This window comes from Pan troglodytes, chromosome Y (assembly GCF_028858775.2).
Source record: "Pan troglodytes isolate AG18354 chromosome Y, NHGRI_mPanTro3-v2.0_pri, whole genome shotgun sequence".
NCBI classification, from domain to species: domain Eukaryota; kingdom Metazoa; phylum Chordata; class Mammalia; order Primates; family Hominidae; genus Pan; species Pan troglodytes.
In genome coordinates this window covers 20,444,300-20,470,257 of record NC_072422.2, presented here as the reverse complement: position 1 = coordinate 20,470,257, position 25,958 = coordinate 20,444,300, and the positions used below count along the sequence as shown (strand labels likewise).

Here is a 25,958-nt window from a genome sequence, read left to right as displayed (position 1 = left end):
CCCTACTTTGTCTTTTATGATGTATGATGGCTTAAAGTTTGCCTTAGGATAGACTACGATTTCAAGCCCGCTTTTTTTTTTTTTTTTTTTTTTTTTTTTTTGGTAACTTTCCATTTGCTTGGTAAATATTCCTCCATCCTTTTATTTTGAGCCTATGTGTGTCTTCACCCATGAGATGGTTCTCCTCAATATAGCACACCGAAGGGTCTTGACTCTTTATCCAATTTGCCAATCTGTGTACTTTAATTGGCAAATTTATTTCATTTACATTTAGGGTTAATATTCTTATGTGTCAATTTGATCCTGGCATGGGAATGTTAGGTGGTTGTTTTGGACATTAGTTGATCCACTTTCTTCATAGAGTTGTTGGTCTTTATATTTTGCTATTTTTTTCAGTGGTGAGTACCGATTTTTTTTTGTTTTGTTTTTTGTTTTTTGAGACAGAGTCTCACTCTGTTGGCCAGGCTGGAGTGCAGTAGCATGACCTTGGCTCACTGCAAGCTCCGCCTCCTGTGTTTCTGCCATTCTGCCTCAGCCTCCCGTGAGTCTGAGTAGCTGGGACTACAGGCACTCACCAACACAGCCGGCCAATTTTTTTTGTATTTTTAGTAGTGACAGGGTTTCACTGTGCTAGCCAGGATGGTCTCCATCTTCTGACCTCATGATCTGCCCACCTACGCCTCCCGAAGTGCTGAGATTACATGCGTGAGCCACTGCACCAGGTGAGTACCGGTATTTTCTTTCCATATTTAGTGCTTTCTTTAGGAGCTCTTCTAAGGCAGGCATGGTGTTGACAAAACCATCTACATTTTGTTATCTGTAACAATTTTATTTTTATTTTGCTTATAAAGCTTAGTTTGGCTTAATATAAAATTCTAGGTTGAAATTGTTTTCTTTAGGTTTGTTTTATATTGACTCCACTCTCTTCTGGCTTGTAGGGTTTCTGCAGAGAGATCCTCTGTTAGTCTGATGGGCTTCCCTTTGTAGGTAACCTGACCTGTCTCTCTGGCTGTCCTTAACATTTTTTCTTTTTGTTCAACCTTGGAGAATCTGACAGTCATATGTCTGTTGCTCTTCTCAGCGAGTATCTTAGTGGTGTTATCTGTACTTCCTGAATTTGAATGTTGGCCTGTCTTGTTCCATTGGGAAGTTCTCCTGGATGATGTCTTGAAGTGTGTTTTCAAACTTGGTTCCATTTTTCCCCATCTCTTTCAGGTACACCAATCAGTTATAGGTTTGGTCTTTTGACATACTCCCATATTTCTTGGAGGCTTTGTTTGTTGCTTTTCATTCATTTTTCTCTAATCTTGTCTTCATGCTTTATCTCATTAAGTCGATCTTCCATCTTTGATAATCTTTCTTCCTCTTCATTGATTCAGCTATTAATACTTGTTTTTGCTTCACAATGTTTCTTGCACTGTGTTTTTCAGCTCTATGCGGTCATATACGTTCTTCTGTAAACTGGTTATTTTAGTTAGCAGCTCCTGTAACGTTTTATCAAGGCTTTTACCTTACTTGCATTGGTTTAGAACATACTCCTTTAGCTTAGAGAATTTTGTTATTACTGACCTTCTGAAGCCTACTTCTGCCAACTCATCAACCTCATTCTCCATCCACCTTTGTGCCCTTGCTGGAGAGGAATTGCGATCATTTGGAGTTGAAGAGGCATTCTAATTTTTTGAATTTTCAGCTGTTTTGTGCTGGCTATTCCTCATTTTTCATGGATTTATCTACCTGGGATCTTTGATACTGAATGTCTTTGGACTGGGATTTTGTGTGAGAGTCCTTTTTGTTGATGTTGATGTTGATGTCACTGTTTCCTGTTTGTTAGTTTTTCTTCTAACAGTCAGGCATCTCTTCTGCAGGTCTGCTACAGTTTGCTGGTCTACTTCAGTTGCTGTTTGCCTGGGTATCACCATATGAAGTTGCACAACAGCAATGATTGGAAGTTTTGACTCAGAGTGATACCTGGCTGGTGCCAGCCAGAGCTTTTCTCTATGAAGTGTCTGTTGACCCCTGCTGGAAAAGGTCTCCTAGTCAGGAAGCACAGGTGTCAGGGGCAAACTTGAAAAGCCAGTCTGCCCTGAGCAGAGCTTGCGCACTGTCCTGGGAGATACACTGCTCTCTTCAGTGCAAGCAGGCAGGAGTCTTTAAGTTTGCTGAAGTTGCAGTCACAGCCATCCCTTTTCCCAGGTGTTCTGTCCCAGGGAGTTGGGAGTTTTACATATAAGTCTCTGACTCAGGCTGCTGCCTTTCTTTTAGAGATGCCCTACCCAGTGAGGAGGAATCTAGAGAGCCAATGTGGCCACAGCTGCTTTGCATGCTTCTGTGAGTTCCATGCAGCCCAAATTTCCTGGCAGTTTTCTTAACACTCTGAGGGGAAAACCTTACACTCAAGTCTCAGTAATTGTGGTCGAACCTCTCCCCACCAAGCTTTATCATTCTAGGTTGACTTCAGGCTTCTATGTAGGTAGTGAGAACTTGAAGCCAGTGGATCTCAGCTTGCTGTGCTCCATGGGAGTGGGGCCTGCTCAGTGGGACCACTTGGCTCCCTGGCTTCAGCCCCTTTCCAGGGGGGTGAATGGTTATGTCTCACTGGTGTTCCAGGTGCCACTAGGGTACGAAAATTATTTTGCAGCTAGCTCAGCCTCTGTGAAAGCAGCCACCCAGTTTTGTGCTTGAAACCCAGTTCTGTGGTTGTACAGGCACACTAGGGAATCTCCTGGTCTGTGCATCGTAAGAACCATGGGAAAACTGCAGGTTATGGGCTTGATAGCACAGCCCCCGATTGCTTTCCATGGTTAAAGGAGGAAGTTTTCAGCCACTTACACTTCCTGAGTGAGGCAACACTCACCCTACTTCTGCTTGCCTTTTGTGGGATGCACTCAATGTCTAACCACTTCCAGTGAGATGAACTGGGTAACTCAGGTGGAAATGCAGAAATCAGCTTTCCTTTGTGTTTGTCTCACTGGGAGCTGCAGATCAGAGTTGTTACTTTTCTACCATATTGCCAGATGCCGACCAGTTTTTATTCTTATTTGCAGTGTGCACTGTTGAAATTACCAGAAGTTTCACTTGTAATGTCTAAAAGCAAAAAGGAAAAGAACAGTGAGAAATGTTTTAATAAATTAATCTCTGTATTCAAATGTCAATCAAAAGCAGTGCCATGTTGCAAAAGGTGAAGAAAAATGAACAGACCAAAAACAAGTGAATTGACATTTTGATTCACTTTTGAAAAAGCAGGTTTAAGAAGGTAAACCTCCAGATTTCTAATCTGTATCAAGTATTAAGCATTGCAAAGTATGTACTGAAATGGAAATCAATGATTTTTTCAATTTTCACAGAAAGTCATTTGTACTCTAGAAATTCCTGTTATTGCTTTGATATCTGTTGGGGTTCAGTCAAGATGGTGGGGAAAATTAGCAGATACAAACCTTCTTGCAAGGCCTAGGGAGCTGACATAAGCTCCAGTAATAAATTTGGCTGAAAATGGCCTTTTCCCTTTAGTTAAGTAAGTTAGAGTAGAAACAAACTAAAGTGGGGTGTTTATCTAACTAGCTTGCTTACTCATACGGTCCTAAGATTAATGTTGGTCTTAGTACAGTGCTAAATTGCTTTCTAATTGGGAATTCCACACTGTCAATTACCCTTTAGTGGTGTTGACTCGAGCCTTGGTCAATTATTCTTTACCAAATACATGCGAGTCTCACTAGCTGGTTGGGGCCACAGTCAAAGCTCTGCAGTGAGCAGAGACCACACCACTGCACTCCAGCCTGTGCCACAGAGCAAGACTCCATTTCAAGAAAATAAAAGGCTCCTACTCACTCTGGGAAAGAAGGATCTTGTTTTGTTCCACGTGGAACTATTTCAGGATCAGTTCTCAGGAAGCCTTTATTGTATGTGGTAAAAGTAATATAACATAAAATTTACCAATCTAAACATTTGTGCATGTATCTAAATATTTGTAAGTATGTTTATGTTATTGTGCAACCCTCACCACCACTTCACATTCTCACCAGCAATGCACAAGTGCTCCATTTGCTGCAGAAACTCTCCAACTTTCCATTTTTCAAAAACAAAAAACAAAAAAGACATTCTAGTGGGTATAAAGTGGTAATCCCTCTCCTGCCCCACTCATGCCTGTTCAGATAACTGTAAGACACCATCTGGCCATTTCCAGCTCCAGGTCACTTTTTCTATGCTGCCTATCCAGACACCCAGTGATCATTGATGTCTCCTCAGGGTTTACAAGGTCTTCTGCATCTTGCTCTATTGTAATCCAGACCTCAGCATATAATATCCATGTGTCATTCCACTTAAGTAAAGGGAAATTAACATTTTCTGAGCACCACCACGTGCACGTGACTTGCTCAGGTGAACTCACAGTGACTCTGCCAGGTATGGGTAATCCCACATGTAGAGAAAAGGGCCAAGATCAGGTGACTGAGTGACTCACTTTCAATCACATCACTTCCAAGTAACTTCAGGTTCCAGCCACCGGCCAGGTCTCCAGTTGTCATTTAGAAATAGTTTGTGAGTCACTTGAATGTATGTCCAGGCCACACCCAGTCTTCTTTCTATCAACCAAGATGAGCTCTAGGGACAATGGGTGACAAGACACAACCAGTCATCTTTCTTCCATTCAGAGCCATTGTAGGTACTTGATACTCATCAGGAACAGTCTCTTATCCCAAAACCTTCTCATACATAGGATGTTTTGAGGGCAGTGTGTTACACATGGGTCACAGAAGGCAACTTTAGTGAGGGAATCAAAGCCAGCACATAGAGAAGGAGCTGGTGATTCCAAGTGCAAAGGAAGGGTGGTATGCTAAGAAGTTATTGCCCTTGAGGATGAAGGAGACAAGAGGTTAGTATGACTAAATCAGACGGAGCAAGACAGAAAGCGGGGAATGGACAAAACACTTAGCACAAGGCACAGTGGTTCCTTAGCAAGGTCGAAGCAGACCTACCATGACATGAGGTGGCCACTGCCCTCCTAGGAATGAATGATGAGAAATGAAGGCAAGTTTACAGGCTATATACATAAATAAATATTCATGACATCCTTATACACAATGTTGCCAAACCAGGAACCCCAAATGCCCATACACAAAAGAAGGGTGAACAATCTGTGGCACATCCACACCATGGTGTATGGCTCGGCATAAAAAGGAATGGACTGTTGATGCAATCAGAACAGAGTGACTCTGAAAGTAGTTCTGCTGAATAAAAGAACCCAGATCAGAACGATGCACAAAGATCCAAGTACATACTGTATTTACATGTAATTCTATAAAATACCACTAAATTTTAGTGAAAGAAGCAGATCTGTGGTACTAGATTGGCCAGGGAGAGATCTTTATTGCCAGGAGGAAAGTACGTTTTCATGACCTTCATAGCATATCTGGCCTTGTGGTGAATGAAATACTCACATGGAGAAAACCATCAGTTCTTCTTTCTGCACATGTGCAGTTTACCAAATGCTGATCACACTTCAATGAAGCTGTTTTTAAATAAGGAATCACGATCTGCAGCTCAGAATATGAATGGGCAGGAGGCCTGAGAAGGCAGATTCTTTTCTTTTCCTAATCTATGAGGCTCTATAATGAGAATTAAGTTGGCCCTGAGCTCAGACACAGAACAGGCCTGAGGGAAAGGCTCACACAGTCCTTCCTTCTGCACAGAAGAGTGACCACCTAACACAGTACCCAGTTGCCCCTGAGGACCTTTATAGTTCAAAGTGACCTTCCTGTCCTTGTGTCTATTTTCTGGTATTTCCTCTTTCATGCAGAAGTTTACGTGCCCTCTGCTGTAGACGACATCATCTTCCAGTTCTAATATGAACATTCTGGTTCCATCACAGTAGAGAAATGGGTTGCATTGTCTCTCTTCAAGACAAAAAGAAGGGAAAAGCCATGAGCACAATGTCCAAAGTTGTGTGTTCAGGTTGCAAGTGGAGGAAGAGCATTGCCATGCCAAGACAGCAGAAGGACAACTGAAGTGAAGGTTTCTGCAGAGGACACAAGGAAGCTTAGGGATTCCCAGTGGAAATAATCCTTCCCATGTGTAGAACCCTGGTTTGAAGGGTTTGAAGGCCAGTTCCTCTTGTCCAGTGTGAAATGAGCCTGTGACCATCCCCATTTCAGCCTTATTACTAATTGCACAGGCAAACATGAGTGTTCGACAGTTTTAAAAAATGCAAAAAAAAAAAAAAAAAAAAAGACAAATATGATCAAACAGACAACTCACCTCCAGAGAAATGAGTCTCTAAGTTCCTTTTTCCTTCTGGCCCCATGACCTCTGTTCAAGCAGAGTTCAGAATGCATGTTCCCTATAGTCTCAGAGAAGTAGAAAATATTGCATCCATAGAAAGTAACAAAATTTAGGAAGTTAATAAGAAAATTCAGAAATTAGGAAAAACAGTTCGAAATTCTCTTAAAATGTGTAAGTCTCAAAAAAATGTAAGACAGAATCTAAAAAATATTTCAAAACCACATACAATTAAAAAAAATAAACCATAAGAAAAGTGGTGGCCGGGCGCGGTGGCTCACGCCTGTAATCCCAGCACTTTGGGAGGCCGAGGCGGGCGGATCACGAGGTCAGGAGATCGAGACCATCCTGGCTAACACGGTGAAACCCCGTCTCTACTAAAAATACAAAAAAAAATTAGCCGGGCGTGGTAGCGGGCGCCTGTAGTCCCAGCTACTCGGGAGGCTGAGGCAGGAGAATGGCGTGAACCCGGGAGGCGGAGCTTGCAGTGAGCCGAGATCGCGCCACTGCACTCCAGCCTGGGCGACAGAGCGAGACTCCGTCTCAAAAAAAAAAAAAAAAAAAAAAAAAAAAAAGAAAAGTGGTTAGCTCTCTGGGAGATTAGTCCCATATTTGCAGTAGTGAAATAGCATTTGACATGTAAAAACCCAGGGGGGCAGTTATGAAAGCCCTTGGAATGACAGCTCAATCCCAGGCCTAGAGAGAGATTGGTTGGGTGGGAACAGGAAAAAGGAAGGCATCCAGCAGTGACTTTTCAGATGGGAGGTTAGAAATGAGGGAAGATATTAAGGATGTGATAAAAGGAGACAATTTAATTTTGAATAGAAAGAAAGAAGAAAAGGCAACAGAAACTCCAAGAAAATACAAAGCTAAAGAAAAAATAGTATATACCCATAGAATACCAAGACATGTATGGGAATTCACAGTACTAATATACTTCCTACAAGAGGAAAGTCACAAGATTCTATTTTATTGGATCAACAAGATGTATATCTAAATATTTATACTCTACAGTTACTTACAGCTTCAATGATAACTAAGAAAGAAACTAAAATCATCATATTCCTACCATTGGCTGAGGGTGGAGGAAAAGTGGGAGTCTAAGAAACTCAGTCTTCCTCTGTTGTACCTGGTTGTTAACATGTAGTTCAGGGGACTAGGGTGAGGTGCACATGGTGGCAGCTCCTTTTGTGTAACTCTTGCCTCACCTCTGTATTTTTCAGTCATGTGCGTATATTTTTATTTTCAAAATAAAATATATGAGAAATAATATATGGTGTCAGAGACTCTAGGAAGAGTCTCTGTTCCAACTGTCCTGGTTCCAAGTCTAATGAAGCATCACAGATTCCAGCAGAAAATCCTGGCTCTACCCACACTTCCACTCCCTCAAACGAGACCCAAGTAATCACCAGATACAGCTGAAAAACTCAAGATCTGTCCAAAGCAGATCCACATGTAGACATCACCAAGGGTATCAATAGACACAACCACAGAGGTGTCTGCAGTGTGCATCATGAAGTCCAGCCCCTAACTTTAGACCAACTTCCCAGTCTGGAAGGAAATTTCCTTAGAGGATGCCACTGCTAGTGGCATCAGCCACTACTCAGGTGCAGCCATAGAGTGGTGCAGCATGTTACTGTAAGCAGCCAGAGGGCAGAGGAAAGGAGCAAGAAAGATGAGAGGGAGGGTGGCAACATCATGGGTGGGCCCCTACTGGTACATCTCACTACCCTGCAGTGGCCTGGGGGACACAAAGAACCCCATATTTTGGTGGGCAGAGGCTCTTTCAGGCCAGAGCAATAGGACTTGGAAAGAAACTGAAGCCAAGCTGAGGAACACGGTTTCCTGTTTCAATTTGGCCACTCATGGCTGTGGGTCCCAGGATATCACAAATTGCAATGCCTTTCCCATTTTCTCTATGGCTGCAAACACTTGGGTCAGGCTCTGATTGACCTGGCACCCTTGAGGCACTTAATAAAGCCTATTACTTGAAACAGATAATACGTTAATACTTTATTTACTATGACTTTCAATGAAGTATTGTTCTCCAGTGTTGGAAATAGGAAAACGATTAACAAGAGCTTGATAATTATGTGAATAAATGATGGTTGATCCTAAAGAACAATTAGGAAGCACTTGATAATAAACAGTTGGTATTTCATGTATGCTCACTGTGTCTCAATGGTACTCTTAGGCTTTTGATAACCGCCCCCACTTGATCTTTGCAACAATCTCCGTGGCAGGTCCTGGCACCATCCCTATTTTAGAGGCGAGAAGTCACATGAACCAGCCAAGGGTCACACACCTGGGCAGTGCAGGATCTAAATATAAGCAGGCAAAAGAGGTGCCAAGAAAGATGATAATATCCTAATGGTATGTGGAAAGGAGGAGAATAAGTACACACGGTGTGAAGGCCAGACAAGACATAGGCCAGCCCCAAATGTAGAACAGATCCACAGATGGCCAGCCTGTACTTTTCTTATCTTAAAGGATCCTCCTCATCAAAGGAAGATCACAGAGTGCAGGGCGTGTGCTCAAAAAAGTACTGACATGTAGCAGAAACATGAGAAAAGAGAAACAAACAAAATACTAAAAATAAACACACCAGAATTACAGCTGGGTTTGTCTTTAGGTGACAGGCCTGCAAGTGTCTTTTTCTAAGTCTGTTTTCTCCATTCTCCAAAATAGACATAAATTCAGGTGATGAGTCACGCTGCAGGAGTAAGCGTAGGGTCAGAGGAAAATGCTCCCCAAACCTGGCCCCTGACCTGGGCTCCTGGCTGGTGGCTTCCCCTTCCCTGGGGTCTGTCCTTATCCCAGAGACAGAGCCCTGTCATCTCGACACCCATTCCATGCCCTAGTCACCCATAAAGAGTAGAGGGGAACTGAACAGGCGAAATGGTCTCGTGGCCCATGGGATGACAGTACGTGGCAGTCAGTGCCATTCAAATTGTCTTGTCTCCAGGAAAGTCCAAGTCCAAGTCCTTGAGTGTTGTCTTGGGACTGTGGAGGCCCATTTTATTCATGTCCCTCTAAAGAGATCAGACGGATGAAGAAGTTTTGTGGCCCAGCCTTCTTCCCAGCAGGTAAAGCAGGCCTGCTGGCTGGAAAATGCTGTCACCACAGGGCCGCCCCAATATTCTTTGTTTATCTCTTATCCTGTCTTTGGTCCAGGATAAGACCAAACCAAATACCCATAATTACTAACTGTGGAAAAGAGAATTTCTGGGGTGCCAATTGAGTTGGTCTCCCCTGTGTGAGAAACCCATGGGGAGCCATGGGCAGCCTCTGAGTAGAAAAGTCTCCTTATTGCCTTCACGTATTTATGCCCTGAGTGCATAACTGCTCAGCAGTATTCCATGGGTTGCTCAGGGAGACAACACTCCCTTGAAGCAATGGAGTATAATCAAACATCTTGGCTCCTCCTGAAACCAGCTCCCACCCGTTTCAGTCCCAATAAGTTACAGATCTTAACTAGGTTAGACACACACCTTTGCTCAAGGAAATTCACAGAAACCGCCAGTGCCAAACATCTTATTGAATGGCTCAGGAGTTCTCCTTCACTGATTAATCCTTTTCCTCATCCCTTCCTCCCCCTCCCAGCTGCCCTGAGAACAAAGAGCATGTAAACCAATAAATTGGGTGAAGCCCAAGAGCAATGGGCCATGAGCAATCCTTCAATGCTCTGGTCCCCTGGATGCACCTTTTAAATGTTTATTCTCTCTCTTTCTAATTCCTTTGTCTCCTCCAGACTCAGGGTACCCACCGGGTGGTGTGCAACTGGTCCTCAACACTAACCTGGGACATTCCAAATATTGATGCTTGTATTGTCTCTCGAATCAACTCAACAAGCCCTCCTCTGATGACACAATAGCCTTTTCTCTAACCAAAGAACTGACCCTACCATACAGTGACCTTGAAATGCAGACAGGCAGCCACAACCCTGCTTGGGTCTGTCCTGTGCCTCAGATCTCTGGTTTCAATGATCTCACAGCCAGCTGATTGAAAGGGACAGGGAAGTGTGTGGAGGAAGCACTCTCCACACCACTGCACTCCAGCCTGGGTGACAGAATAAGTCTCCATCACAAAAAAGAAAAAAAAAAAATTACCTTTAAAAATGCATCCTATTTTTTCCTGGAGGTGTTCCAAGATGGCCAAATAGGAACAGCTCTGGTCTGCAGCTCCCAGCATGATCAAGGCAGATCAGTGAGTTTGGCATTTCCCACAGAGGTACCTGATTCATCCCTTTCGGACTGGTTGGACAGTAGGTGCAGCCCACAGAGGGTGAGCTGAAGTAGGGCTGGGCATCACCTCTACTGGGAAGTGCAAGGCATTGGTTGATTTCCCTTTCCTAGCCAAGGGAAGCCATGACAGACTACCTGGAAAAAATGGGGGTACTCCTGTGCAAATACTGCACTTTTCCCAAGGTCACGGCGTCTGGCAGAACAAGTCATTCTCTCCCATGCCTGGTTTGGTGGGTCCCATGCCCCCAGAGCCTTGCTCACTGCTAATGCAGCAGTTTGAATTCAACCCCAAAGGTGGCAGCCTGGCTGGTAAAGGGGTGTCCCCCGTTGCTAAGTCTTGAGTAGGTAAACAAAGCACCCAGGAAGCTAAAACTGGGCAAAGCCCACCACAGCTCAACAAGGCCTACTGCCTCTAGACTCCACCACTGTGGGCAGGGCATAGCTGAACAAAAGGCAGCAGACAACTTTGGCAGACTTAAACATCCCTGTCTGACAGCTCTGAAGAGAGTAGTGGTTATACTAGCATGCCATTTGAGCTCTGAGAATGGACAGACTCCCTCCTCACATGGGTCCCTGACCCTTGTGTAGCCTATCTGGGAGACACCTCCCAATAGGGGCTGACCTCATATAGGCAACTGCCCCTCTGGGACGAAGCTTCCAGAGGAAGGATGAGGCAGCAATATTTGCTGTTCTGCAATATTTACTCTTCTGCATCTGCATCCTCTGCTCATGACAACCAGACAGAGAGAACCTGGAGTGGAACTCCACCAAATTACAAAAGACCTGCAGCTGAGGGACCTCACTGTTAGAAGGAAAACTAACAAACAGAAAGTAATAGCTTCAACATCAAAAAAAAGTTCATTTACACCAAAACCCTATGTGTAGGTCAACAACATCAAAGACTCAAGGTAGATAAAAGCACAAAGGTGGGGAGAAACCAGAGTAGAAAAGCTGAAAATTCTGAAAATTGAGCACATCTACTCCTTCACATTATCACAACTCCTCACAATCAATGGAACAAAACTGGATAGAGAATGACTTTGATGAGTTGACAGAGGTAGGCTTCAGAAGGTCGGTGATAACAAATCTCTTTGAGCTAAAATCACATGTTCGAACCCATCACATGGAAGCTAAAAACCTCAAAAAGTGATTAAATGAATGGCTAACTAGAATAAACAGTGTAGAGAAGACCTTAAATGACCTGATGGAGCTGAAAACCATGGCACGAGAACTTCATGACACATGCATAAGCTTCAATAGACGATATGATCAAATGGAAGAAAGGGTGTCAGTGATTGAAGGTCGTATTAATAAAATAAAGTGAGAAGACAGGGTTAGAGAAAAAAAGAGTAAAAAGAAACAAACAAAGCCTCTGAGAAATGTGTGACTAAATGAAAAGACCAAATCTACATTTGACTGGAGTACCTGAAAGTGATGGAAAGAATGGAACCAAGTTGGAAAACATTCTTCGGGATATTATCCAGGATAACTTCCCCAACTTAGCAAGGCAGACCAACATTCAAATTCAGAAAATATAGATAACATCGCAAAGATACTCCTTGAGAAGAGCAACCGCAAGACACATAACTGTCAGGTTCACCAAGGTTGAAATGAAGAAAAAAGTGTTAACGGCAACCAAAGAGAAAGGTTGAATTACCCACAAAGCGAAGCCTATCAGACCAACAGTGGATCTCTTAGCAGAAACTGTACAAGTCAGAAGAGAGTGGGGCCAATATTCAACATTCTTAAAGAAAAGAATTTCAACCCAGAATTTCATATCCAGTCAAACTAATCTTTATAAGTGAAGGAGAAATAAAATCCTTTAGAGTTAAGCAAATGCTGAGAGATTTTGTCACCACCAGGCCTGCCTTTAAAGAGCTCCTGAAGGAAACACTATGCATGGAAAGAAACAACCAGTACCAGCCACTGCAAAAACATGAAAAATTGTAAAGACCTTCAATGCTATGAAGAGACTGCATCAATTAATGGGCAAATTATCCAGCGAACATCATAATGACAGAATCATATTCACACGTAACAATATTAACCTTAAATGTAAATGGGCTAAGTGCCCCAATTAAAGGACACAGACTGGCAAATTGGATAAAGAGTTGTGACCTGTCAGTGCTGTATTCAGGAGACCCATCTCTCATTCAAAGACTCACATAGGCTCAAAATAAAGGGATGGAAGAAGATCTATCAAGCAAATGGAAAGAAAAAAAAGCAGGGGTGCAATCCTAGTCTGTGATAAAACAGACTTTAAACCAATAAAGATCAAAAGAGAAAAAGAAGGCCATTACATATGGTAAAGGGATCAATTCAAGAAGAAGAGCTAAGTATTCTAAATATATATGCACCCAATACAGGAGCACCCAGATTCATAAAGCAAGTCCTTATAGACCTACAAAGAGACTTACACTACCACACAATAATAATGGGAGAATTTAACACTGCACTGTCAATATTAGACATATCAATGAGGCAGAAAGTTAACAGGGATATCCAGGACCTGAACTCAGCTCAGCAACAAACAGGCCTAATAGACATGTATGGAACTCTCCACACCAAATCAACTGCATTATGCATTATGAATCAATATGCATTCTTCTCAGCACCACATCACACTTATTCTAAAATTGACCACATAATTGGAAATAAAGCACTACTCAGCAAATGTAAAAGAGCAGAAATCACAACAAACTGTCTCGCAGACCACACTGCAATCAAATTACAACCCAGCAGTAAGAAACTCACTCAAAAGTAGACAACTACATGGAAACTGAACCACTTGCTCCTGAATGACTGCTGGATAAATAACAAAACCAAGGCAGAAAAACAGATGTTCTTTGAGGCCAATGAGAACAAAGACACAACGTACCATAATCTCTGGATGCATTTAAAGCAGTGTGTAGAGGGATATTTATAGTACTAAAAGCCCACAAGAGAAAGCAGGAAAGATCTAAAATTGACACCCTAACATCACAATGAAAAGAAATAGAGAAGCAAGAGTAAACAAATCCAAAAGCTCGCAGAAGGCAAAAAATAACAAAGATCAGAACAGAACTGAAAGAGATAGAGACACAAAAAAACCTTTCAAAAAAAATCAATGATTCCAGGAACTGGTTTTTGTTTTTTTTTTTTAAAGATCAACAAAATTGATAGATCCCTAGCAAGACTAATAAGGAAGAAAAGAGAGAAGAATCAAGTAGAAGCAATAAAAATGATAAAGGGGATATCACCACCAGCCCCACAGACATACAAACTACCATCAGAGAATACCATAAACACCTCTATGCAAATAAACTAGCAAATATAGAATAAATGGATAAATTCCTGGACATGTACACCCTACAAAAGCTAAACCAGGAAGGATTTGGTTTTCTGAATAGACCAAAAACTGGCTCTGAAATTGAGATAATAATTAATAGCCTACCAATCAAAAAAAGTCCAGGACCAGAAGGATTCACAGCTGAATTCTACTGGAGGTACAAAGAGGAGCTGGTATCATTCCTTCTGAAATTATTCCAATCAATATAAAAAAGAAATAATCTTCCCTAACTCATTTTATAAGGCCACCATCATCCTGATACTAGGGCCTGGCAAAGACACAACAAAAAAAGATAATTTTAGACCAATAGCCCTGATGAACATCGAGGTGAAAATCCTGAGTACAATACTGGTAAACTGAATCAAGCAGCACATCAAAAAGCTTATCCACCACTATCACATCATCTTCATCGCTGAGATGCAAATGTGGTTCAACTTATGCAAGTCAATAAATTTAATCAATCACATAAACAGAAGCAATGACAAAAGCCACATGATTATCTCAATAGATACAAAATGTCCTCTGACAAAATTCAATAGTCCTTCATGTGAGAAACTCTCAATAAACTAGGCATTCATGGAATGTATCTCAAAATAATAAAAGCTACTTATGACAAACGCGCAGCCAGTATCATACTGAGTGGGCAAATACTGGAAGCATTCCCTTTGAAAACCAGCACAAAACAAGGATGCCCTCTCTCACCACTCTTATTCAACATAGTGTTGGAAGTTCTACCCAGGGCAATCAGGGAAGAGAAAGAAATAAAGAGTATTCAATTAGGAAATGAGGAAGTCAAATTGTCCCTGTTTTCTGATGACATGATTGTATATTGAGAAAACCCCCATTGTCTCAGCCCAAAATCTACTTAACCTGATAAGAAACTTCAGCAAAATCTCAGCATAGAAAATCAGTGTGCAAAAAATCACAAGCATTCCTATACACGAATAACAGAGAGCCAAATCATGAGTGAATTCCCATTCAGAATTGCTTCAAAGAGAATAAAATACCTAGGAATCCAACTTACAGGGGATGTGAGAGACCTCTTCAGGGACAACTAAAAAACACTGCTCAACAAATAAAAAAGGACGCAAACAAATGGGAGAATATTCTATGATCATGGATAGGAAGAATCAATATCTTGAAAATGGCCATAGTGCCCAAAGTAATTTATACACGCAATGCCATTCCGATCAAGCTACCAATGACTTTCTTCAGAGAATTGGAAAAAAACTACTTTAAAGTTTATATGGAACCAAAAAAGAGGCCGCATTGCCGATACAATCCTAAACAAAAACAACAAACCTGGAGGCATCATGCTACCTGACTTGAAACTATACTACAAGCCTATAGTAAACAAAACAGCCTGGTACTGGTACCAAAACAGATATATTGACCAATGGAACAGAAGACAAGCCTCAGAAATAACACCATGCATCTGCAATCATCTCATTTTTGACAAAACTGACAAAAAGAAGAAATGGGGAAAGGATTCCCTATTTAGCAAATGGTGCTGGGAAAAGTGGCTAGCCATTTGTAGAAAGCTGAAACTGGATCCCTTTCTTACATGTGGCATAAAAATTAATTCAAAATGGATTAAACACTTAAATATTAAACTTAAAACCATAAAAACCCTACAAGAAAACCTAGGCAATGCCATTCAGAACATAGGCTTGGGCAAGCACTTTATGACTAAAACACCAAAAGCAACGGCAATAAAAGTGAAAATAGACAAGCAGGATCTAATGAAACTGAAGAGCTTCTGCACAGTGAAAGAAACTACCATCAGAGTAAATAGGCAAACTACAGAATGGGAGAAAATTTTTGCAATCTACCCATCTGACAAAGAACTAATGTCCAGAATCAACAAAGAACACAAACAAATTTACATGAAAAAAAGTCGTCAAAAGGTGGGCAAAGGATAAGAACAGACACTTCTCAAAAGAAGACATCTATGCTGCCAACAGATGCAGGGAAAAATGCTCATCATCATTGGTCATCACAGAAATGCAAATGAAAACCAAAATGAGATACCATCTCATGCCACTTAGAATGGTGATCATTAAAAAGTCAGATGCTATAGTGGATGTGGAGAAATAGGAATGCTTTTACACTGTTGGTGGGAGTGTAAATTAGTTCAACCACTGTAGGAGACAGTGTGGTAATTCCTCAAGGATCTAAAACTAGAATTACCATTTGACCCAGCAAACCCATTACTGGATATATACCCAAAGGATTATAAATCATGCTACTGTAAAGACACATGCATACGTTTGTTTATTATGGCACTATTTACAATAGCAAAGAGTTGGAAACAACCCAAATGTCCATCAATGAGAGACTGGATTAAGAAAATGTGGCAAATATACACCATGGAATACTATGCAGCCATAAAAAAGGATGAGTTTGTGTCCTTTGCAGGGACATGGATGAGCTAGAAACCATCATTCTCAGCAAACTATCACAAGGACATAAAACCAAACACCACATGTTCGCACTCATAGGTGGGAATTGAACAATGAGATCAGCTGGACACAGAGCAAAGAAAATCACACACCAGGGCCTGTCAGGGAGTGGGGGGTAGGGATTTGGGGGGGTGGATAGCATTAGGAGAAATACCTACTGTAAATGATGAGTTGATGGGTACAGCAAACCAACATGGCACATGAATACGTATGTATCAAAACTGTACACTGTACACATGTACCCTAGAACTTTAAATATAATAAAAATTTTAAAATAAATAAATAAAAATGCATCCTATTATGTTCATTTCATGTGTACGACATATGCTATGGGATACATATTGATATTTCAAGGCTACTGTACTGGAACAAATTAACATATTTCTAATCTCACATAGTTACTGCTATAGTTTGGATATTTGCCTTTACAAACTTTATGCTGAAATTTGATCCCCAGTGTTGGAGGTGAGGTTGAGTGGGAGATGCTCGGGTCATGGGGGTGGATACTTTGTGAAAAGCTTGGTGTCATTCTTGTGATAAGGAGGGAGATCTTTTTTTTTTTATTAGCTTTTGAGAACTCATTAAAAAAAAAAGCCTGGCACCACCCTCCCTTCTGTTGCATATATGTGATTATAAATATTTTTCTTTCCGTGTCTGGTTTATTTCACTTAGCATAGTTTCCTCCAAGCTCCTCCATGGTTTGGCAAATGGCAAGATCTCATTCTTGTTTAGGGCTAAGTAATATTTCTTTGTACTGGACAATAAGGCTTTTTCCATATTTCATCTATTATTAATAATGCTGCGATGAACATGAGAGTGCAAATATCTCCATGAGTTAGGGATTTCCTTTGGTTATATGTCGAAAGGAAGAGTTGTTGAGACATAAGGTAGTTTTATTTTTAATTTTGCAGAAACCTCCATACCGATTTTTATAATTGCTACACATTACCAGCAACACTCTACATGAGTTTCATTTTCTGTACATCCTAGCCAACCTTTGTGATCTTTTGAGTTTTTAATAATAGCTTTCCTGATGTGAGTTATGTAACGTCTCAAAGTACCTTTGATTTAAATTTTTTCTGATGATTAATGATTTTGAATGTTTCAAATACCTGTTGCCCATTTTTATATGTTCCTTGGAGAAATGTCAATTCAGAGCTTTTGCTCAGCTTTTAATATGTTTATCTGTTTTGCTGCCGTTGAGTTGTACAATGTTGGGGAAAACAGTCGCACAACACCCGGCAGGTACTTTGAGTCTGGGGGAGACAAAGGAGTTACAAAGAGAGAGAATAAGCATTTAAAAGGCGGGTCCAGGGGGCCCGAGCATCGGAGGGTTGCTCACGGCCCACAGTTGTCAGGCTCCACCTAATTAAAGGGTTTACAAGCTCTTTGTTCTTAGGGTAGATGGGAGGGGGAGGAAGGAATGAGGAAAAGGATTAATCAGTGAAGGAGAACTCGTGAGTCATTGAATTCTTATGGCACTGGCGGTTTCTGTGAATTCCCTTGAGCAAAGGCGTGTGTCTAAACTACTTAGGATCTCTAATTTATTAGGACTGAAACGGGTGGGAGCAGGTTTCATGAAAAGCCAAGAAGTTTGATTATACTCCACTGCTTCAAGGGAGTTTTATCTCCCTGAGCAACCAGTGGAATGCACTGCGCCGTTGTGCTCTCAGCAATAAAGACATGAAGGCAATAAGGAGATTTGCTCCTCAGAAGCCGCCCATGGCTCCCCATGGGTGTCTCACACGGGGGAGACAAAATCAACTGGCACCCCAGAAACTTTCTTTCCCACATACAAGTCCTTCATAAATTTTAGATCTTAACCCATCATCAGATACATAGCTTGAAAATACTTTCCCCAATATTTTGGCTAATGTATTTGGTCGATTGGTTCCTTTACTGTGCAAAAGTTTTTCATTTGATGTAGTCTTGCTCATTTGTTTTTGTTTATGTGGACTGAGTTTTTAATACGATATTCAAAATAATTATTACCAAGGCCATCACTCATGAGCTTTTTTCTATGTTCTCTTCTAGATGTTTTAGAGGTTGCAGTCTTACATTTAGGATTTTTCAACTCATCTTCAGTTGATTTTTGTGTATGATGTAAAATGTGAATCCAATTTTGTTCTTTTGCATGTGGAAATCTAGTTTTCCCAGCACTACTCATAGTAAAGATGATCTTCTTCTCATGTTATCATTTTGCTGCAGATTTCAAAAACTAATTGACTATATATGCTTAGATGTATTTCTCGATTCTCTGTTCTGTTCATTTGGCTATGTTTCTGTGTTCATGCCAATTTCAAATAAGGTGGTGTGGTTCTTCCTACTTCTTTTTTCTTTCTCAAGAATGTTTTCACAATTTATGGCTCTCTATATAGCTATACACGTTTTATATTTTGTTTTCTATTTCTGTGAAGAATGCTATTGAAATTTTGATTGGATAGCATTGAATCTGTGTATTGCTTTTGATGCTATAAATACTTTAACAGTATTAATTCTCCCAATCCATAAGCATAGACAATCTTTCCAATTATTTTTGTCTTCTTAAATTGATTTTATCAATGTCTCATAGTTTTCAATGGAGAGATCTGTTACTTTCTGGTTACCTTTTTTTTAAGTATTTAATTTCTTTGATATGCTTATAAGTCAGACGAGTTTCTTGAATTCTTTTTCAGTTAGGTAATTATTTGTACAATGACATTACCAAATTTGTTCATTGGTTCTAACACTTGAATAGAATATTTGAGCTGTTTTTACATATAGGAGATTGTCATCTGCAAAGAGAGAATACTTTACTTATTGCTATAAAATTTGGCTGCCTTTTATTTTTTATGTTTTGTCATCGGATGTTTATGTTCCCTATTTGATTTGTTTCTGTTTTAATTCTTATTTTATTCATTGTGCTAACTTTGAATTTAATTGTTTTTCCTTCCAGTTTCTTAGATACAATGAGATGTTGCTTATTTGGTATCTTTTTTTTTTTAATGTGTGGATTTATTGCTGTAATCTTGCATCATAATGCTGCTTCACTGCACACTATAGGTTTAGGTGTGTTGTGTTTCCACTATTATTTATCTGAAGATATTTATGAATTTTTCTTTTTATATTTCGTTTCATCAATTCATTACTTAAGAGCAGTGTTTTAAAAATGTTCATATAGGCTGAGGGGCGGTGGCTCACGCCTGTAATCTCAGCACTTTGGGAGGCCGAGGCGGGCGGATCATGAGGTCAGGAGATCGAGACCATCGTGACTAACACGGTGAAAACCCGTCTCTACTAAAAATATGAAAACTTAGCTAGGCGTGGTGATGGGCACCTCCAGTGCCAGCTACTTAGGAGGCTGGGGGAGGAGAATGTCATGAACCTGGGAGGCGGAGCTTGCGGTGAGCCGAGATTGTGCCACTGTGCTGCATCCTGGGCAACAGAGCGAGACTCTGTCTCAAAAAAAAAAAAAAAAAAGTTCAGTATTTGTGACTTTTTTTTCAAGATTTCTCCTCTTACTGATTTTTGGTTTGCTACCATGATGGTCTGAAAAAATATTAAATATGCTTTTAGCAATCTTACTTTGTTAAGACTTGTTTATGGCCTAGTATGTGGTCTATTTTAGAGAATCTTCCATGTGTGTTACAGCAAAATATATATTCGGCTGTACACTATGAAAAGTTCTGTATATGTCTGTTGGGTTCATTTAGTTAAAACTAGAATTCAAGTCTGGCATTTTCTTATTAAGTTTCTGTCGAGTTTATCTATTCCTTGTTGTAATTGAGGTACTGAAATTTCCTACAAGTATTTTATTGCCATTTTTTTCTTCATTTCTATTTATATTTGCTTTAAATATTTAGGTGCTCCAATGTTGAGTGCAGATGTATATATATAATTGTTATATCCTGTTGATGAATTGATTGCTTTATTACTAAATGATGACCTTCTTGGTCTTATGACAGGTTTTGAATTGAAATCTCTTTTATAGATAGGAGTATAGCCACTCCTAATTTTTTATTACCATTTGCATAGAAGTATCTTCTTCTATTCCTTCACTTTCAGCCTGTTTGTCCTTAAAGATTAGGTGGGTCTCATAGGTAACATGTAGTTGAATCCCATTTTTAAAATCCATTTGGTCACTCCACGTCTTTTAATTGCATAATTTAATTCATTTACATTCAAGATAATTATTGATAAGTTCTTACTACTGTTATCTTGTTAGTTGTTTCTGATTGAGTCATACATCATTTTTTCCTTTCTTCCTCCCATGAATGCTTTTAAATGTTTAGCATTTAAATATTTTCAGTAGTGATAAGCTTTGATTCATTTGTTTTTATCATTAGTGTTGCTGCTGTCGTTTTTGATGGTCATCAAAGGCTCAGAGAAAACATCTTATAGTTAATAATCAACTAGTTTAAGCTGACAACATTTGTCACATAAAAACTCTAGACATTTACCCTCTGTTCCAATTACGTTTTTGACGTCACAATTTATATCTTCTAATACTGTGTCTTCCTTAAAAACCTATTGTTGACAAGTCTTTTGCCAAATGATTTCAAGCTCCTCCATTTTTTGTTTATTTTCCCTTAGTGCTTTTAGAATTTTCTTTATTTCTCAACCTTTGAGAGTTTGATTCTTTTTTTTTGTTTGTTTTTTGGGAGCACTTTTATTTTTCCTTACACAATGATATGTTGCTGAGGCCTAATGTTCTCACGTAACAGTAGAAAACAAAAATTTGTTGTCATTTCTTTAAAGAATCAAGAATTTCATACAAAAAACCTCACATAAATTAAAAGGATGAATACATTTACAGGTGTAAATGCAAACTGCTTCCAACTCAAGGCAAGTGACAGCCTACGGTGTTCTGGCAAAAAACATCAGCTAAGAAAGGAAACTGTGTCCTGTGGCTTGGACTTTCCAGCCCTAACAGAGAGGCAGGGCAGACGCAACCGGTTCAGGAGCACTTGCCAGCCTCTAGAGAAATCCCAGCACAGTCAGCCCTGACACATTAATACCCTGCACAGATCAGAGACTGCTGGCCATGCACACTCACCAAGCCACAGACTTGTCTTCCACAAGCACGTTCTTACCTCAGTCACGAAGTGACCAAGCCACGTGCACTAAAGATTGAACTCAAAGATATGTACACAGTATTAAACGAATACCGAGGGGAACAGTTAACTTGAATACAAGGTCAAAATCAGCAACAAGTTCTACAATCCAGTGCTGATGTCAGCTATAAGCTTCAAGGACAATTTCTTTTCAAAGGCTTATTCCAGTTTCATGAGGCTAGCATGAGGTGTATGCATTTGCCAAGGGCAAATTTATGCTTCTGAATTAACCCATGCAGCAAATGCTACACATCTGCTCATTCCATTTAGAAGCATTTGTGGTGGATGATGTAGGGGCCTGACTCATCATACTCCTGCTTGCTAATCCACATCTGCTGGAAGGTGAACAGTGAGTTCAGGATGGAGCAACCAATCCACACTGAGAACTTGCGCTCTGGGGGTGCAATGATCTTAATCTTCATGGTGCTGGGCGCCAACACAGTGATCTCCTTCTGCATCCTGTCAGCAATGCCTGGGTACATGGTGGTGCCACCGGATAGTACCGTATTGGTGTATAGGTCTTTGCAGATGTCCACGTCACACTTCTTGATGGAGTTGATGGTGGTCTGGTGGATGCCGCAAGATTCCATGCACGGGAAGGAAGGCTGGAACAGCACCTCCGGACACCGGAACCACTCATTGCCAATGGTGGTGACCTGGCCATCGGGCAGTTCATAGCTCTTCTCCAGAGAAGAGGAGGATGCAGGGGTGGCCATCTCCTGCTTGAAGTCCAGGGAGACCTAGCACAGCTTCTCCTTGATATCGCGCATGATTTCCCGCTGGGCTGTGTGGGTGAAGCTGTAGCCTCTCTCCTTGAGGATCTTCTTGAGGTACTCAGTCAAGTCCCAGCCAGTCAGGTCCAGATGCAGGATGGCATGGGGAAGGGAGTAGCCCTCGTAGATGGGCACCGTGTGGGTGACCCTGTGTCCAGAGTCCATGACAATGCCAGTGGTGCGCCCAAAGGCATAGAGGGACAACACATCCCGGATGGCCACGTACGTGGCCGGGGTATTGAAGGTCTCAAACATAATCTGAGTCATCTTCTCTCTGTTGTCCTTGGGGTTCAGTGGGTCCTCGGTCAGCAGCACTGGCTGCTACTCCGGGGCCCCATGCAGCTCATTGTAGAAGTGGTGCCAGATCTTCTCCATGTTGTTCCAGTTGGTGATGATGCCATGCTTGATGGGGTACTTCAGCGCCAGAATGCTGCGCTTGCTCTGGGCTTCACTGCCCACGTAGGAGTCCTTCTGGCCCATGTCCACCATCACGCCCTGGTGTCAGGGGAACCCAACGGTGGAGGGAAGCATGGCTTGGGGAGCATCGTCCCCTGCAAAGCCAGCTTTGCACATGCAAGAGCCATTGTCAATGACGAGCGCAGCAATCTCTTCTTCTACTGCGATGGACAGAGGAGTGGGACAGAGGAGCGGCAGAAGAACAAGGTAGGCGAGCTGGCAGTGGCGACTGAGAGCCAGAGTTTGATTCTTGTTTGTTGAGGGGTAGTTTTATGGGGTATTAATCTTTTTTGTAGTTGCCGATTTTTCTGAACCTGTATATTTATCTCCCTCTCAAATTTTTGAAAGTTGTTATTATTCATTTGAATATGCTGTATATACCTTCCTTTTGCTGAACTCTTTCATGAATATTGCTAAATCTTAGATTTGCTTATTTAAGGTATTTTTGTATATCTGGTAAATGTTCTTTATTCTTTTTGATTGTTTTTCTGTTTTGTTCTTTGTGCATTTCTGAATAACCTATGTTAATTTTCTTTTCTTTTCTTTTTTTCTTTTACTTTTTTGTTTTGTTTTGTTTTGTTTTGTTTAGACAAAGTCTCTCTGTGTTGCCCAGGCTGGACTTCAATGGCACGACACTGACTCACTGCAACCTCTGCCTCCGAGGTTTGGGTGATTCTCCTCTCTTAGCCTCCTGAATAGCTGGGATTACAGGTGTGCACCACTATGCCCAGGTAATTTTTTGTACTCTTAGTAGAGACAGGGTTTCACCATGATGTCCAGACTGGTCTTAAACTGCCAAACTCAAGTGATCAACCCATCGCAGCCTCCCAAAGTGCTGTGATTACAGGCCTGAGCCTGCACACCTGGTCCTGATAACTCATTTTAGAGCTCACTGATTGTTTATTCTGTTTGATATATTCTTCTATTGAAAGCCTTCTGAATTTTTCACTTTAACCAGTATATTTCTCAGTTCCAGGACTTTTTTTAATTGTTAAATAATTTCAGTACATTTTTTAAAGTTTCTTTCAGAAGCGTATCAGTTCCTTTTCTGTGTTGTTTTAGAGATCTGAGTTTCCTGAAAACTGATATTTTGAATTTTTGATCCAATAATCACTGATAGCCATCTCATTAATTAGCATTGGTCAATGGTTTATGCTTCGTCCATTAAGGGAGGTTATAATTTCCTGTTTGGTATTATTGCTTGTGGTTATACATCTGTATCTTTTCATTGAAGGACTAGTTATTTAGTTTATTATTTTCTCTGTCTTATTTTACATTTTGTTGTATATAATTGCTTTGAGTTTTCTTTAAGACATAAGTATTGTGGGGTATTGTTTGCTTGATTTTGGCTAGGTCAGTGCCTCTGTTTTGGCAGTAGATGGTGCCTTAAGCCCAGGTTTATTTCAGCTCTAACAAACAAACTTTGAAACACTGCCAGTCTCCTATCTGAGACATTTTGAAGGGGATATCCTGTGTGGGAAGGCTCTCTATAGGTTTGTGATTAAGGAAATTATGCAATATACCTCCTACCTTATGGTAATGCTGTGCAGGCACTCAGGTTTGGCATCTCCTGTGACTGAGCTATGCAGGCTGGAGATGGTAGTCCTTCCTTTCTACTTCATCCCTGGTTTTCCTCAGGTTTTTTTTTCTCTTTTCAGGCACTCACAAGACTTCCTTGGGTAAAGACAGGAATAGTTCTCCTGCCAGGGAATCCAAAATCATGGGGAAGCTGGCCATCCACTTTCAACTTTATTTTAGTAAGTGTAGTAACCAAGAGTCAGAGGAGTTTTTTTGTTTGTTTGTTTTGTTCACACTTGGTTGTCAGCAGACTAGGGGACAAGTGTCATGAATATAAAAGGCCAACTTTTTTACCCTCTGCCTGGTTTCTTCAGTTCTCTGTCACCCTAGGAGCAGCCTCATTCTCACTTCTGAGCTCTGTGTTATTGATGGTGATAATCTCAGCACTGTATACTCAGTTTTGGTTTTCCTGTGGGTGTTCTTGGGGGGTTAGGGTTGGGGGCAATTGATGGCAGCTTCCTTTACTTTGCCATATTTTTTACAAAAGTACTCTCCTCTAATTTACACTTTTTCTGCTTCCTTGTGTGTACATTTATGTTACAAATTTTATATTTCTTCTTTTTTATCTGTATGTTTACACATATATATTTCTCAACATTGATTTAGCGCATTTCAGAAGCTTTAGTATGTTTTAGTTTTTCTTTTATTTGTAAAAATTATTTAATTCCTTGCAGATTCTTCAGTTAACCATAGGTTGTTGAAGAGTGTATTTATTATTTTCCAAACAATATACGTTTTTCAGTCCTTAGAAAATGAATCTCAGTCAGGCATGGTGGTCATGCGTATAATCCGAGCACTTTGAGAGGCCGATGTGGGTGTATCACCTGAGGTCAGTAGTTTGAGACTAGCCTCATCAATACAGTGAAACTGTCTCCACTGAAACTACAAAAATTAGCCTAGCACGGTGGTGTGTGCCTGTAGTCCCAGCTACTCAGGAGTATGAGGCAGGAGAATTGCTTGACCATGAAAGGTTGTGGCGAGTTGAGATCACACCACTGAATTCCAGTCTGGGTGACAGAGTGAGACTCCAACTTATTTATCTATTTTTCTTTAACTAAATAAAGAAAAAAGAAATAAAGAAAAAAAAGAAAACGGGCCTCTAGTTTTATTCCATTGTGGTTGAAGAAAGCGTTATATGTGATTTCAATAATGTTAGATATAATTAGAACTTGCTTTGTGGCCTACCATAGAGTCTATTCTGAAGATAGCACAGACAATAACACATATACACTTTAGAAGAATGTGTAGTCAGCTTGTGGAGTGTTTTGTATATGTCTGAGAGATTTATTTGGTTTATACTGCCTTTCAAGACCTTTGTTTTCTTATTGAACTTGGATTTGGTCATTTCACACATTGTTGAAAGTGGGGTGTTGAAATCTCCAACTATTATTATTATTGCAGAACTGTGTAGCTCCTCAAATCTATTCATTTTTTGCTTCATATATCCTGAGGATCTTTTATTAGGTATATATGTAAGTGTTACATCTTCTTGATCAATTAAACAATTTTGATATTTGTCTAATAATTCTAACTCTATTTTGGTTACCGTTTGCGTTATTTTTTCCCCACTTTTAAAACATTTAAAAAGTTATTCTGCTAGTCTTTGACATTTAACTGGAGTTTACTTGGACTGAAATTAATTGCTGACAAGAATTTATTTTCCTATTTTTGTTCTTTTTTTCTACAAGTTTTGTTATTGTTGTTGTTATATATCATTCCTCCAAAACTGCTCATCTTTGCATTTGTTTTTCTAG

General features: G+C 40.5%; 1 long non-coding RNA gene and 1 pseudogene across 2 annotated transcripts in view; one reads left to right on the top strand and one right to left on the bottom strand.

Annotated features, from left to right (window-relative positions):
* The first annotated feature begins 496 nt into the window (after positions 1-496).
* The window catches only part of LOC134809408 (uncharacterized), a 63,322-nt gene continuing 37,860 nt past the window's right edge, over positions 497-25,958 (top strand). The window contains exons 1-2 of one of the 2 annotated variants that reach the window (XR_010155015.1): positions 497-722; positions 23,216-23,357. This is a non-coding gene — a long non-coding RNA (uncharacterized LOC134809408). The remainder of the gene's footprint in view (positions 723-23,215; positions 23,358-25,958) is intronic. The other variant, XR_010155014.1, reaches the window with a different exon arrangement.
* On the bottom strand, positions 21,664-22,743 carry LOC742134 (actin, cytoplasmic 1-like; annotated as a pseudogene).